We start from the raw sequence: 13,473 nt of genomic DNA on the forward strand, positions 1-13,473 counted from the left end.
CATGATAGGCGCGTTCTCTGATAACGGCTTGCTATTTTTGATATACCCGACTTAAAACCAAGATTTGTTACGGTTAATTTTCACATACTAGAAAAAGGCTTGCAATTGGTAAGAAGTGCAATCCTGAAACCAGGACCTGCTATCGATGATTAGTGCAACCTCATACCAAGACCTTCTGCTGATGATAGCGCAACTTGAGGTCATGACCTGCTTTTGATAATGAACATAACCCTAGACCAAGGTATACTGTTTATGCTGCGTGCTACCTTATTCCAAGACCTTATAGCGATACTAGTCGCAACCTGAGAACAAGACCTTCTGTTGATGATAGACGAAACCTCATTCTAAGATCTGCTTTTGAGAATGTATGCAACCTAAGAGCACGACCTATTGTTCACGATAAGCATAACATGGGGCCACGGCCAGTTTTTGATGATTGCTGCAACTTTATACAAAGGATGGCTGTTATGATGGGTGCAACCTGAGATCAAGACCTGCTGTTGATGATAGCGCAACTTCAGATCACGGGCTGCTATTGATTGGTCGCCATTTTATCTGTAAAACAACAAAAACAAAAAAGGTACGGACGTTTCAAATGAACAGAGAAACATAATAAGTAAGCATTTTTTTTCGACAAAACACAAAAAAATTTCCAACTAGTTATAAAAGGCACTGTATAGCAAAATACACGTTTAGTTAAAGGAGAACTGCTTTGGACGTCAATTTGATTTTTCAAATCTCAACCGATATCGACTTGTCTTAGGAAGTGACACCGACGAGAGCTGTTTCTGTCGTATTGTTAACTGATTCACTGTTTTTGATGGAGATGTCTATAAAAGGAGTCGAATAACCTAAACAAAAACCCCCTTTTCAACTCGCACCATGAAATTTATCTGAAATATAACATATGTAGAGTTTTGTATTTATGATACAAAGGCCATCCGACAAAGCATTTTGGCGTTTTCGCATTTTTGCTAATTAGATTAATGAGAGGACGGGAAATTAAAAAAGGTCAACTACTATATCCATCGCTTTAAGACACAAACGTCAGAAAAGTTTGGCTAAAGGCTAAATCAACCTTAACTCATCCTCAATACCTCTACTGAATCAAATTCCCAAGACACAATGCTCAGAGACATCATTTAGAACATGTAAACAATATTCTAAAGGTATATTCTGAATAAAATGGGTTTAAACTACAATGTAGTTTATTAGAATATGTACATTTATTTTATACAGGCGTATCAGTTTGAAAGCGATAGTGGAAGAAATATGCTGTTCTTTGAATGAATTGAATTAAAACGCGACTAAAACTTCAGGTAATTTAAAAAAATGAAAGAAGATTGGTGAATAAGGCGTGTAAACTGCCTATATGGGGATAAATAAGATACTATAAAATTAAAATTTAAACAAATCTCACAATTTCTTTCTAAGTTATTAAAAACAATGTATATTTACCATGACATCGATTTATATCCTTTAAATATGTTAAATATTTAGAATAGGTTGATATAAACTGGCGTATGCGTGTCGAAACCTCCAAGTTTCATTTTTAGAACTTCAATGCCTTTTCTTTTATAGAGTGGGTCTGGACTCCATATTTTTGTCATAGTCTATATAAGGTTTAAAGGAAATCAAACCGATTTCAATCAACAAAAACGTGGAGAGATGACCCACTATACTTTAAAACTGTCGTTTTGTATCCCAACAACTGAACGTTTTAGAGAAATTCTACAAGTCCGTAAATTCGTGGTTGAAGTTGCATTTAGCATTTAACAACGAAGTTTGTTGTGACTGATATGGTTCACTGGTTAGAACACCAGACTTTAGGAAACATTATAGAGCTAAGGTTTTTAGGTTGTGGGTTCGATACCACCAAAACTTAAGAATTTACATTTTTTTCCTATCGTTTGTTAAACTATTCAAAACTGAATATAGTTAGAAATTGTGCTTTTGTAAATTTGTAATATAACATCATTTAGTATATTTGGTTGGAAAAAAATAATTTGAAATTGTTTTTTACGACAAAATCAAATGGGCATTTGCGCTATCTTGTTCCCCCATCTTCTTTGGTAAAAGAAGTTTATTCAACGCTAGAGGATTAAAAATCAGGGAAGATGTATACGTTTTACGCCATTTATTTAAAATGAAGAGTGGGTAAAGTTTTCCAAAGAGTGTGTTGGGCAATACTAGCTTTGCCAAAACGGCACGTGAGAGCGTGAAATTTCAAAACCTTATTGAACTCTCTGCTTGTCACTGTCAATCTCAACAATTTTTAGCGACGAATTTGCTGCCACAAACCGTTTTTCGTGTGGAGAAAAGTACAGTTATTTGCCCTTTTTTAAAAATTAGTCTCAGGGGAAATTGAAAACGGGTTTCGGAAAACGTCATGCATTGCAGTTCTACATTTTGGACAACATGAACCATGGTGTGGCCCCACTCTTTGATAACGGACAGTTGATCTTTCTACAAACAGGCAGATGGACAACTATAACAACAATATCTGGTGCCATTGGAAAGAAAGCGTTCAAGTGATGTACATCAACTTAAGCCAGTTGATAAATATCTGCTTTAATTTCATATGGCATAAGCTGGCCTCGGAAAATAAGACGACGGTTGATAATTATTTATCGGCGCGTTTTTCGTACTCCCTTGATAAAACCAATTTCTTTTTTTTTATCGGAATGTCACTGGCAGTGTTATTGGCGTTTGGTTGCAATGAGGTTAAAACAGCGAATTAACGCTTCTACGTATCACGATCCATGATTCGAAAAGCATGTACTGAGTGTGCAGCAACCCACGACAGGCGTCGAAACGGGTGGGGGCATTAAAATTGTCATTTTTATACATTAAGTACTTATTGTGACCTTCCCCCACCCCCATCCACACTCAAATTGAATTAAGTCCGACGCTAATCCCCCATGCATATAGCTACCAATGTCAATTTCAGCTGTTGAGGTTATAAATCTTCTGTGCTGATTACTGTATTAACAAGAGGTAATGAAGACTCTTATCAAAGGTATTAAAACATAAATAAAAAGCGCTTTTATGAGTTCCCATTTTACAGTCGAAGATGATGTTCAATCTACAATTAATTGACTATAGGTAGAGATAGCGCAAAACTAGAGACAAGATCTTAGAAAATAAATAAATATGCATTTGTTCACCGATAAAACAAGAGTTTTTGCTAGTGTCGGTTATTCTTTGGTAACGTCAGGATGCTGTGGCCATGCCACTGTTTGAGACCAGGTCAAGCCAATAAGGCATGGCCATGTTTTAGGATATGCTATTCCGTAGATAAATTAGCAGGTTTTTTTTCAGTGATTAAAAGCGAAACATATGGTAATAATTAAATAATAAAGCATCCATTCAACTCTCATTTATCCCTGCGAACTGTTAGGAAGGAGTTATATATGCATTAAATCTCAGTTACCTTGTCATGCAACAGAGTCATTAGGGTTTCCTTGATATCACACCTTGTCCTTTGAGTACGGTTAAAATCGATATAAATTTTCATTGTTTTAAGCAACTAAGGCGTTTTATTCTCTTCAAAAGGTCCTTAAATAAGATCTTAATTAATTGAATCACCCAAAAAATATTACATAAAATATAAAAAAAAAAAAACCCGACGCATTGCATACTGCCTGTTTTTTTCAATACTTACTAACAATTCTTTGACCAGTCCTTTGACGCTTTTGCTGATACGATAATAAATTGAAATCGCAGAATCTGACATTTGACTAGGAAATCGTTTTGTTTATATCAAATACAAAATATCATCAATTGGAAATTGATTCATATTAAATTTTACTGATTAAAAATTCAATGAGCTTCCAATCTAAACGAAAACAATAATCGGTGGTTACCGTATTATGACTGGTTTGTTTATTGATCGGAAAATTGACATTAATTAAGCTCTCTTTCAATAGTTTCGTAGTTATGATATTTACAAGAAAGCAAAATTTGTACTATGAAATATGGGAAGTTTAAAATTCCAATAAAGCTACATTAATGTATGTTTATGTTTTCAAGTATTTGCGTTTAGATTTATATGACTAAAACTCTATTAATTGCCATGGCTATACATGTACACAACCAAAGTTACATGTATGTATGTGAATATAACGCGTTACAAATCGTAATGGGAGGGTTAATGAATACATGCATACAAGTACAAGTATATACATACATGTATGCACACGTGTTAAGCTACACATTTAAGGAATGATCGCTATATATCAATTGGTCTCAGTCTGAAACGGTCTACAACTAGTGGGAAAAATGACTATATGCTGGTAACCACACGCGGGATCCAGATAATTTGGGGGGGGGGGGGGGCGGGTGGGAGGCTGGGATGGGATTAGGTTGGGGATAGTTTTGATTGCCATAGGGGCCCAGAGCCTATTTTCAATTTTCAAAAACTTTACTATGATTTAATATTCTTAAATTTTCCAAAGAGGGATTGGGGAGGGGTGGACTCCTTCTTTTCTTTAGATCCACGCAAGAACATGATTTCCAGAGGAAAAGCTTCAATTTATTAAGAATAAAGCTTCTACACGAGACCACTTAATATATATACAGTAGTGTTGTGAGCCATTTATACAGCACGTTTCACGAAATAAAAATGAATCTCTTTTTAACGTACTTTCAGAGACAAAAATGATGTTGTTATCATCTCTCTTTCTAGAATAAAACCATAACCACATGGGGAAAGTTCCACACTAATGAATTTTCAATATAGGCTGCCCCTTCAAAGCACTGTAATTAACAGCACACGTTAATTAGACATGTTGATCGATATTTTTAAGCTATAAGTTTTTTCAAACGTAATATTGGTATTTTCGAATAACATTAAAGAGGACAGCTAAAAAAGCTCGTCATAATGTTCCAAACTACATCGACGTCATCCAGTAAACACATGTTTATAAGGTTTATTGTCGACGTCACATAAATAAACTCTCACTTTCACGATGTGAAAAAATACAGCAAAAGGAAGTAGTAGGGAAGTCGGGTATGTGAATTACATCAAAGCCAAGGCTGACGGCAGTCAATCGAATGAATTATCAAAAGGCACAACGAAAGGTGGCTTCACAGAGTTCAGTTCAATATCAATTTACTTATATACGTCGCAGAACTATAGCTCAGAACAAGGACTTTATTTAAGCTGTGAATAAACAGATTCAAGTTCTAGATAATATTGTTTTCAATATTGTCAACGAATGCGTCATTCAGGTTTTAATTGCTTTATGTACCCGAATGAAAGCTTGTGTTTGAAATCTACGGAACATATATATATAGAGAGAGAAGGTTAGTAAACATCATGAGAAGAGAGTGAGCGAAGTTGTCAGAAGCAGACGGCCCGCTCATCATCTGATTACGTCACGCGGCAGGTAACGACACCTGTCAGAGGCTCTCGTCGACCTGCCACTGACAGCGTCTTCGTCAAGTTTCTTAAGTAAACGAGCAGATTTCTAAGTGGTCGCCGCGATGAGGGAGATGTTTTAGTATGCAAGTCCCTCCCCGCGGTAGATATTCCGGGCGCTCGCCTGACGATTGGAGGCTGTAGACCGGCGGGATCGATCGAGGTCACACACAGAAGAAGACACAGTCAAAGGAACTACACAAAAGTTGTTTTTTCGTTTTTTCTTCGGATTAAAGTTCCAAGCGTGAATCAAATCACAGAGGTAAGTGCCCCTTTTGAATTTAACTTTTTCTTCTTTCCAAACTAATGCAGTCGCTAATTATTTGAAAGAGAGAGCCAATAACCATGGGCATATTCTCTTCGATTCCCAACCACTTACGAGTGTTTACCTTTTGTAAACAGAGATTGTCAATATTTGAAATTAATTGTTTGAATGGGTAGAATTTAAGAATTAAGGATAATTCGCTCATTTGAAAAAATGTTTTTATTTTGTGCTGTTATGCGTGTGAAACATCAAAATTCATCGCTGGCTTCCATAACAAAATAAAGTATAAAACAAAGCCTTCGTATTAATGATAACTTTTGATATGCTTCAATCAATGGAAACGTCTACAATAAAAATCGAAGCAATAATTTTTTTTCAACGCAAAATATCTTCAGGAAAACTGCGTGGGGCCTTTTGGCCATTCCTGTCACACAAAAAGCTCTTGGTTCCATGACTGAATCCCTCAAGATGTGGAGAATTCTCTCCAACAAAACAAACGCCTTCAATAAGCACGTTAAATGCAACAAAAATATTTATTTGACTGTACTCCACGTTATGTAAGCAGCTTTAAGGTACACATTTTCTATGCGTTGTTTTTTAAACGAAAAGGTGCTTCAAACAAACGATGAAACGCAATGAAACCCCTAAAGGTTTGTAGTGCATGTATAGTGGTCTTATTGCAAAATGTCTCCAACATCCGGATGTGCATCTTTTAATTTATTCTGTCACATCTTTCTTTGAAAGAAATGAAAGAGAATAGAAACATTTAAGAATATGTACAAGATAAGGTATGATGGAGACAGGACCGGTGTTTGACCAATACAATGCCAAGAGTTAATCTCTTCAGTTTCAGAGTAAAATCTGTTGCAAAATAATGCGCAAAAAGGACCGGTTTTATCCGAAGAAATGTTGAAAAAGGTCCAGAAACTAATCGCTATTCTCATTAACGGCATATAGATAAAATGCTTACAATTCAACAAAACACATTGACATCGACACAGGCTGCATTCTATGGATTGACGAAAGTTAATGAATTGTAATGATACACACATCAAGAGACCTCTTCGTCTATGTTTTTGGGCTCTACCAATACAAACAACATACAGTTCGAGTTGATGTTTTTACTTAGCAGCACCTGCAAATATTAAATAAAATGTAGAACCGTTTCCACTTTGATCCCGGTGAAATAGAGAGTTCTGATTCAACTGATACATTCCACATACAAAGATAGGAAACTGACTCAACATAGATCTTGGTCCAATGAATAGCCTCATGGAACATGTCATGATTAACGATTAACTTTTAACCTAATGAAATAAAGGTATCGTTTGCCTTAACGTGCTGTTGCTGGAAAATAATCTAATAAAACTCAGCAGAGAATCTGGGGATCACGGAAAACATATGTCTACATCATCGACAGGTGCGCGGGATTGAATCTGTTTATTTCCCTTGGACGTGTTACAGTTAACCGAAACAGCCCAGGAACCCTGACCCATTTGAATGATGTGATTGTCCATGTAATTTTAGAATTGTATCAAAATCAGCAAACGCCCAGCAGAACGAATCTCTGCAGCAGAAATCGTTCAAAGTTTAATCCTCTGCTATTGTGCAGCTGTGTGATACTGAAATTGACTATTAGTTGAAAGTAATAATTTCCATATCAATAAAATAAATCAATGCATGCTTTAATTGGGTCAGAGTTTCTTTGTAAACCATGCGCGTTCTTTCATGTATTATGCAGATATTTTAATTAGCGAATATTATATTTGTTCTTACAAATCTAGCATGGGACGACCAAACCCACAAAACAAATTTATCTGCAGAAACTACACTTTTTGGGGGTTGGTGACTATAATTCTAGTGATAAGCTTGTGCAGTACGTAAATTTGATATGCAGAATAAAAGGGTTGCTCCTCAATAATTAATAGCAATAACCATTACATGAAACCATAACAGACGCATATCCGGGGAAATTGCAATGAGACATGATAAATCTCGTAAATCGTCTTTACTCGTTGACAATCTCCTTCGGATATCAATAGGCTTCGACTTCATAGAAATAGATGTTTAGTATGATCATAGATACATGTATGATCTAAAATGACCACCTAACAGTAACCCAAATGCATTATTTTCACAATAATAAAAAAGGCGATATTTTTAGCAACGTCCTTTGGAACGATATCGAAATCAATGTTTGGTGTTCTATTTTGGTTTGATGAGGTGATTTTTGGTTAAATACATGACAGTCCTCACTTTTCCACTTAGATTTCCCTCTCTGTACGGAGCGACACAAATGTTAGGAACTGGTCTTTCACGATTATAAAAGAGACATTTTTCAAGAAACCATCCATAGTCTGAATTGATGACTACTTCTCAAGGGAACCATAAATCTTACAAGGACTTTAAAAGATGAAGAAGATATTACTCTTGGGGTTAAGACACTGAAGTACCTCATCAAGCATTCACCAGAGTAGGAATGCATTTACACCTATATATCACACCTGACCGTACCAAATTCCAGCTTCCACCAATATTGTAAAACCACAGTTAGACCACTCGGAATATGTAAAGCTAGGTCTATACTCTTCACGTGTTGATTTAATTAAGACTCGTGAATGACCTAATATCTGCCCTAGTAAAACAGTAAGGAAATTAAAGATACGAATGCGTATATCTACAAGTACATGTACGGTATGTCATAGGGATATCATTTGGAGAAAATGTTGTGGTTTCACCCATGGTGGATACGTGCTTGTCGTGTTGTACGACATAGATCTTTGATTCACCTCAGTTTGACCCTAAGCGTAAGAAAAAGTAATATAACTAATAGCATTGCTGATAAGACTTACTAATAGTCAGCGAGAGTAAGTTAATAATAACAAAAAGGGCAATCCGTTTTCTGATTTTGTTAAGAACACTAATTCTAATGATAAAACAAAAAATAAAATCTAGATTAGGAACGTACAAGATTTGATCTTAAATAAAGGTCAGACTGTTTTTCCGACATCCATTTTTTACCTCTCCAATGGGCTGAACAGAGAGAATTAGCTTGATTTTATTAGGACTTTCGACTTTAGCGGCTGGCCTGGACAAAATTATTGAATTATGTTTTGCTGATCGAATAATTGACATCATATTACGGAGTGGAAAGTCGTTTGCAGCCTACAAGTTCGGGGACCAATACCAGTAGATTACCACAGAATCAGAATTCGAAAATATCACGATATTACAGAGAGAGAGAGAGAGAGAGAGAGAGAGAGAGAGAGAGAGAGAATTCTTTCATGATAACTACAGTTAAGAATATATGTGAAGTGTCTTTATTTATCAAGCATAATTTCACAAAGATATCTAATATAACGACACGTACAAATTTGTTGCCAGATGTCTGAGATCGGAGCAACTGCCAACCGATGAAATGAGATAAAAAATATATTTTTTTCATAATTTTGCGTAAATAGTTTCCATGTTTTGGCACACAAGTTTAAATGAAAAGAATATTTTTGTAATAAAAATAATTGTATCTTTCAAAGAATATACGAATACATCCGGTACATTGACAACCACATGTATATATATTCTAAGAATTTTGTGCATTCTAGAAACTAGCTTCCATAAGTTTGCCTTTGAATTGTCATTTGAACCGCTACAATTAACAGATACTGGGGTATGTTATACCGTGCTTGGCAAGTTTAACAATGATGTAATAATACGAATTCATTGTGGACATTATGCAGAAATATCAATCCAACCAAACATATAAAAATTTAATTTCATCAGAGGAACGTACTATTACAAAAGGTCTATTTATAGAACGGTAAGACTCCTTGTAATTGAATTATGAGTTGTTTTGTTATGAAGTCGCGAGATGATTACGTATTATGTAGTCAATACAATAGGTTAGTACATGGAATTATTTGTGAACTCTTCTGATTTAACTAAACCTAGGAATGCGAATTAACCTTATTTATATAGCATTAAAAAAAGTAAAAAAGAAACGAATTCATATCAAATGATAGCGTAAAGTCTCGAAATGTTCATGTATCTTGACACAATTAGAGTAAGCTATTGCTACTTTCAATGCATCTTTCCCAAAGTAACCTGAAGTTCAGTCCATTAAAAGTTCATATCTGCTGACAATCAATGGGAACTTAGGACGACCCATTTGACATGAAAATTAGTTTCATAAGGTGGAACCTTTCTCCTTTAAAAAAAATATTTCTCAATTTTTTGATTACTTTTTTTATTTGAAAATAAAAATAAATCATATAGTAAAGCAGCACAAGTGTGATTATCACTATTAACACGTCTTCAAAGATCTATTATTATCAATAACACACCAAGCACTCAAATTTAATTTAGAGGATCTGAAAAAGAAAGTACATGTATAATAAAAGTCTTAGATGGCGTGGATATCATCGAAAAATTAAAGAAATTTTGTAGGTATCGTCTAGACATTGTTAGAAATCAAGCTAGAAACATAGTATTTGTTTCATTATCCTCTATCCCCCTACACTAAAAATATTAATTATTTTTCGACTGAAAATAGAATCATAGAATTCATAGCAGCAGGTGTTTATTTCTTGCTGAGATAAATATGTTTTGATTAACAAATAAGTTACAGCAAATTATGTCAAAACAGTTTACAATTGTAACTGACAGATACGTCTATTACAAAATGTCAACAATTTTAACTGTTATCAACAGCCGATCCAATTGGTCCTATTTTGTCTTTATGTCTTAGTTTATTCTTGTCTTTATGTAAATATGTTTATCACTTTATCATTGGAGTAAAGCGTAAGCAAAACGATATTCAAACAACTTCATATTAAATGGCTGAACTGAATACAAACTCGTGCGGTTTATTTTCAACTGATGAATAAAAATGCTTATTGCGAGGGAAGTTGTTAAGCTGATGACATTACTGACGTAATAAATGACAGGGTCAATAAAGCGTTTTGTTGTATGGAATACAATACCCATAGACTAAGTATTGTAACAACTTACTTTCGCATATTATTTCACATGACATGTGCTTTGTATTATTGCAAGGATATAAAATGGGGTGTTAAGTTATTATACAATTAAAATATACCATCGAGGGAGTCACCAAGATTCCAGTTCCCCAAGAGCAAGTATATCTCCCGAGGCGAAGCCGAGGGTAATAGGCTAGCTTGAGGGGAATTGGAATCTTGCTGACTCCCTCAATGTTATACTTTAACTGTTTCATTATACCAATACAAACAATAAATCAGGAAAAGTTCAAAGTAATATAATTCTTCGTGTATACAACAAGTTACAACGTCAAAATAAATATATTTGAAAATTGCACCCGCGATGTACTGTGACGTACGCAAGTTAATTAATAAATGAACTCAATGTCTACCCAAGTTAAACGAGCATTGATTGGATTGAAAAAATTAGTTACATTTGTATAACCTGGTTTGCACGTCACAAGACACGTCACAATGCACCAACGTCAAGAACGTTCGCGGATTATAAAGCGTAAATTGCTCCAACCCAGATTATACGAGTATAACTTGTGTAGATATTCAGTTCATTCCTTATAATTTAATTTTCTGTAATTTGCTGTACAAATTGAGTCCGTTTTAATTTTTAAAAATGATTTAAGAAATGAAGATAATAATTTTTCTATTGATCGACGTATCAAAGAAAAAATTGACCGGAAAACTTCATCAATGCGCGTAGCGCATTGATGAAAAAGTTTTCCGGTCAATTTTTTCTTTGATACGTCGATCAATAGAAAAATTATTATCATCATTTCTTATCATTTAATAAAACATTTTCAAATAAAAAAATGTGATGTGTCATTGATCAAAAATGTAAATAATGTAAATGAAGCGGCGCGTATGAATACAAAACAACAACAGCAACAATATTCAAAATGGGTGCGCCTTCAGCTGATGCAGAGCTATTGAGCTGAATTAAAGGATTAAACACAAATAGTGAGTTAAAATGTGAACCGACTGAATTGAAAACGAAAGGAAAATACATGCGATAGCTTGTGATATTATTCACTGTGTAGAAAAACTCGTATTAAAACTAGTTTTCATGTGAGATCGCTGGAATATGCAACTGAAGATAACCATCCAAGGAGAGGCGATCGTGGATGAAAATTGCTGATATGTCGACAGAGAATAGTATGTATAAGCGACTTTTGTAAACGTTGTGGTAACTAGATAGCCAGTGATGTACTTAAATGGTATATCAGCCGCTTGGAATGCGCCGAAGGAGTTGATGCATCACTCATAGCTTTTCTTTACGACGCTTATTCTGATGACAGATGATGTAGCCTACGTGTGTAAATTTAAAAATTATCGTTACCAAATTTGAACAGCAGTGTTACCGTGAAAGTTTATAGGCCTATATGTTCGTTATAATATTCCTGGAAAAAGGAACAGCCAGCCTCGCTGTATATGTTGATTGATCTCAAGCAGACGAAATCGTGAGAAGACGCTTAATTTTCTATTTCGTGAATCAAATAATGTGTTTTGTTTATTTTTGAAAGTTAAACTTTCAATTTTTTATATTCACAAGTTTGCATTTTGTTTGCTGACAATAAAACAGACACAACTTTACATTTTGTTGACAGTGTTTATCTTGGAAATTCCCGTTCTATAAATAGTGTTAGATCAGAGCAGTTGAGAAAAGTAGATCCGGCGAAAAATTTTATTGATGCAGGTATCAAAGAAATTTTTCGACCAATCAGAAGCGCCGATATCTCATCAAACGAATAAATATTAAATGATATTAATTTGTTCAAAATTCAAACGTAGCGTCAAGCAGATAAATACGTTTTTGACGTTGTTGCATTGTGACGTGTCTTGTGACGTGCAAACCAGATTATACAAATTTAACCAAATTTTTCTATCCAATCAATGCCGCGTTACAACCAGAATTAAATTATTATGTTATACGAAAAAGATGAATATGTATAGCCAATCAAAAAGGGCGTCGCAACTAGAATTAAATGATATGGTTATGAATATTCATGATTTTATTCGAAATATTTCGGAACTTTTCCATTGGTTAAAAGAAATTACAAAGTGTTCCGAATAGGGCTGTATCAGTTTATCGAATTGACGCATCTTTTCACAGGAAATCAGTCTGTTTTGCAGGTTATCAGTCTGTTTATGGCGATTTTCAGGGAATCAGCTAAATATATCGAATTACACTTATAGAGTGAAAAATAAGGTATAATAAATGAAATTAATATATTTTACCATATTTGCAGAGGTAGAGGTTTGTTTAATGCCTTTTTGAAATTCTAGAAAATAAAATTGATCCAAAATAAAAAAAAAAACCGCATCTATTGTGGTGTATTGTAGTTTAAATTATTGCCCGTGTAGATGAAAACTTTGAAGTCAAAACTTCCTACTTCAACAGTTGATAGCACGATTCAAATATCTAGAAACTTCTTGATTCAATCAAAATAAAAACTTGTTGAAACGAACCAGCGTTGCTGTTCTTTTATAACACCACTAATGACGTTTACAAGAAGTGAAAATACCAGAAAACCTGTTTAAATGCTCGCTGATACTCTGTCTTTAGTTGTTTGGGTTTTGTATTGGTTAACTATTAGCACAACGTTTCTGTATCGTCGGCTATAGTTAACTATTTTAACATCATGGTGGAATAGGTCTTATTCCACCATGCAAATGCTAATAAATTCATCACAAGCTATTTCTAATCAAATGCCTTCACCCCAAATAGGTAACTCAGGACCGTCACTTTCTCAAATTTTTACCTAATATACACCCATTTT

At 34.5% G+C, this 13,473-nt stretch overlaps 1 protein-coding gene across 2 annotated transcripts in view; it reads left to right on the forward strand.

The window, feature by feature from the left end:
• The first annotated feature begins 5,220 nt into the window (after window positions 1-5,220).
• Window positions 5,221-13,473, forward strand: part of LOC128190639 (alpha-2A adrenergic receptor-like) — a 35,183-nt gene continuing 26,930 nt past the window's right edge. For both annotated transcript variants that reach the window (XM_052862756.1, XM_052862757.1), the window contains exon 1: window positions 5,221-5,684. The gene's annotated coding sequence lies outside the window, so the exon portion shown is untranslated. The remainder of the gene's footprint in view (window positions 5,685-13,473) is intronic.

This window comes from Crassostrea angulata, chromosome 6 (genome assembly GCF_025612915.1).
Source record: "Crassostrea angulata isolate pt1a10 chromosome 6, ASM2561291v2, whole genome shotgun sequence".
NCBI lineage: Eukaryota > Metazoa > Mollusca > Bivalvia > Ostreida > Ostreidae > Magallana > Magallana angulata.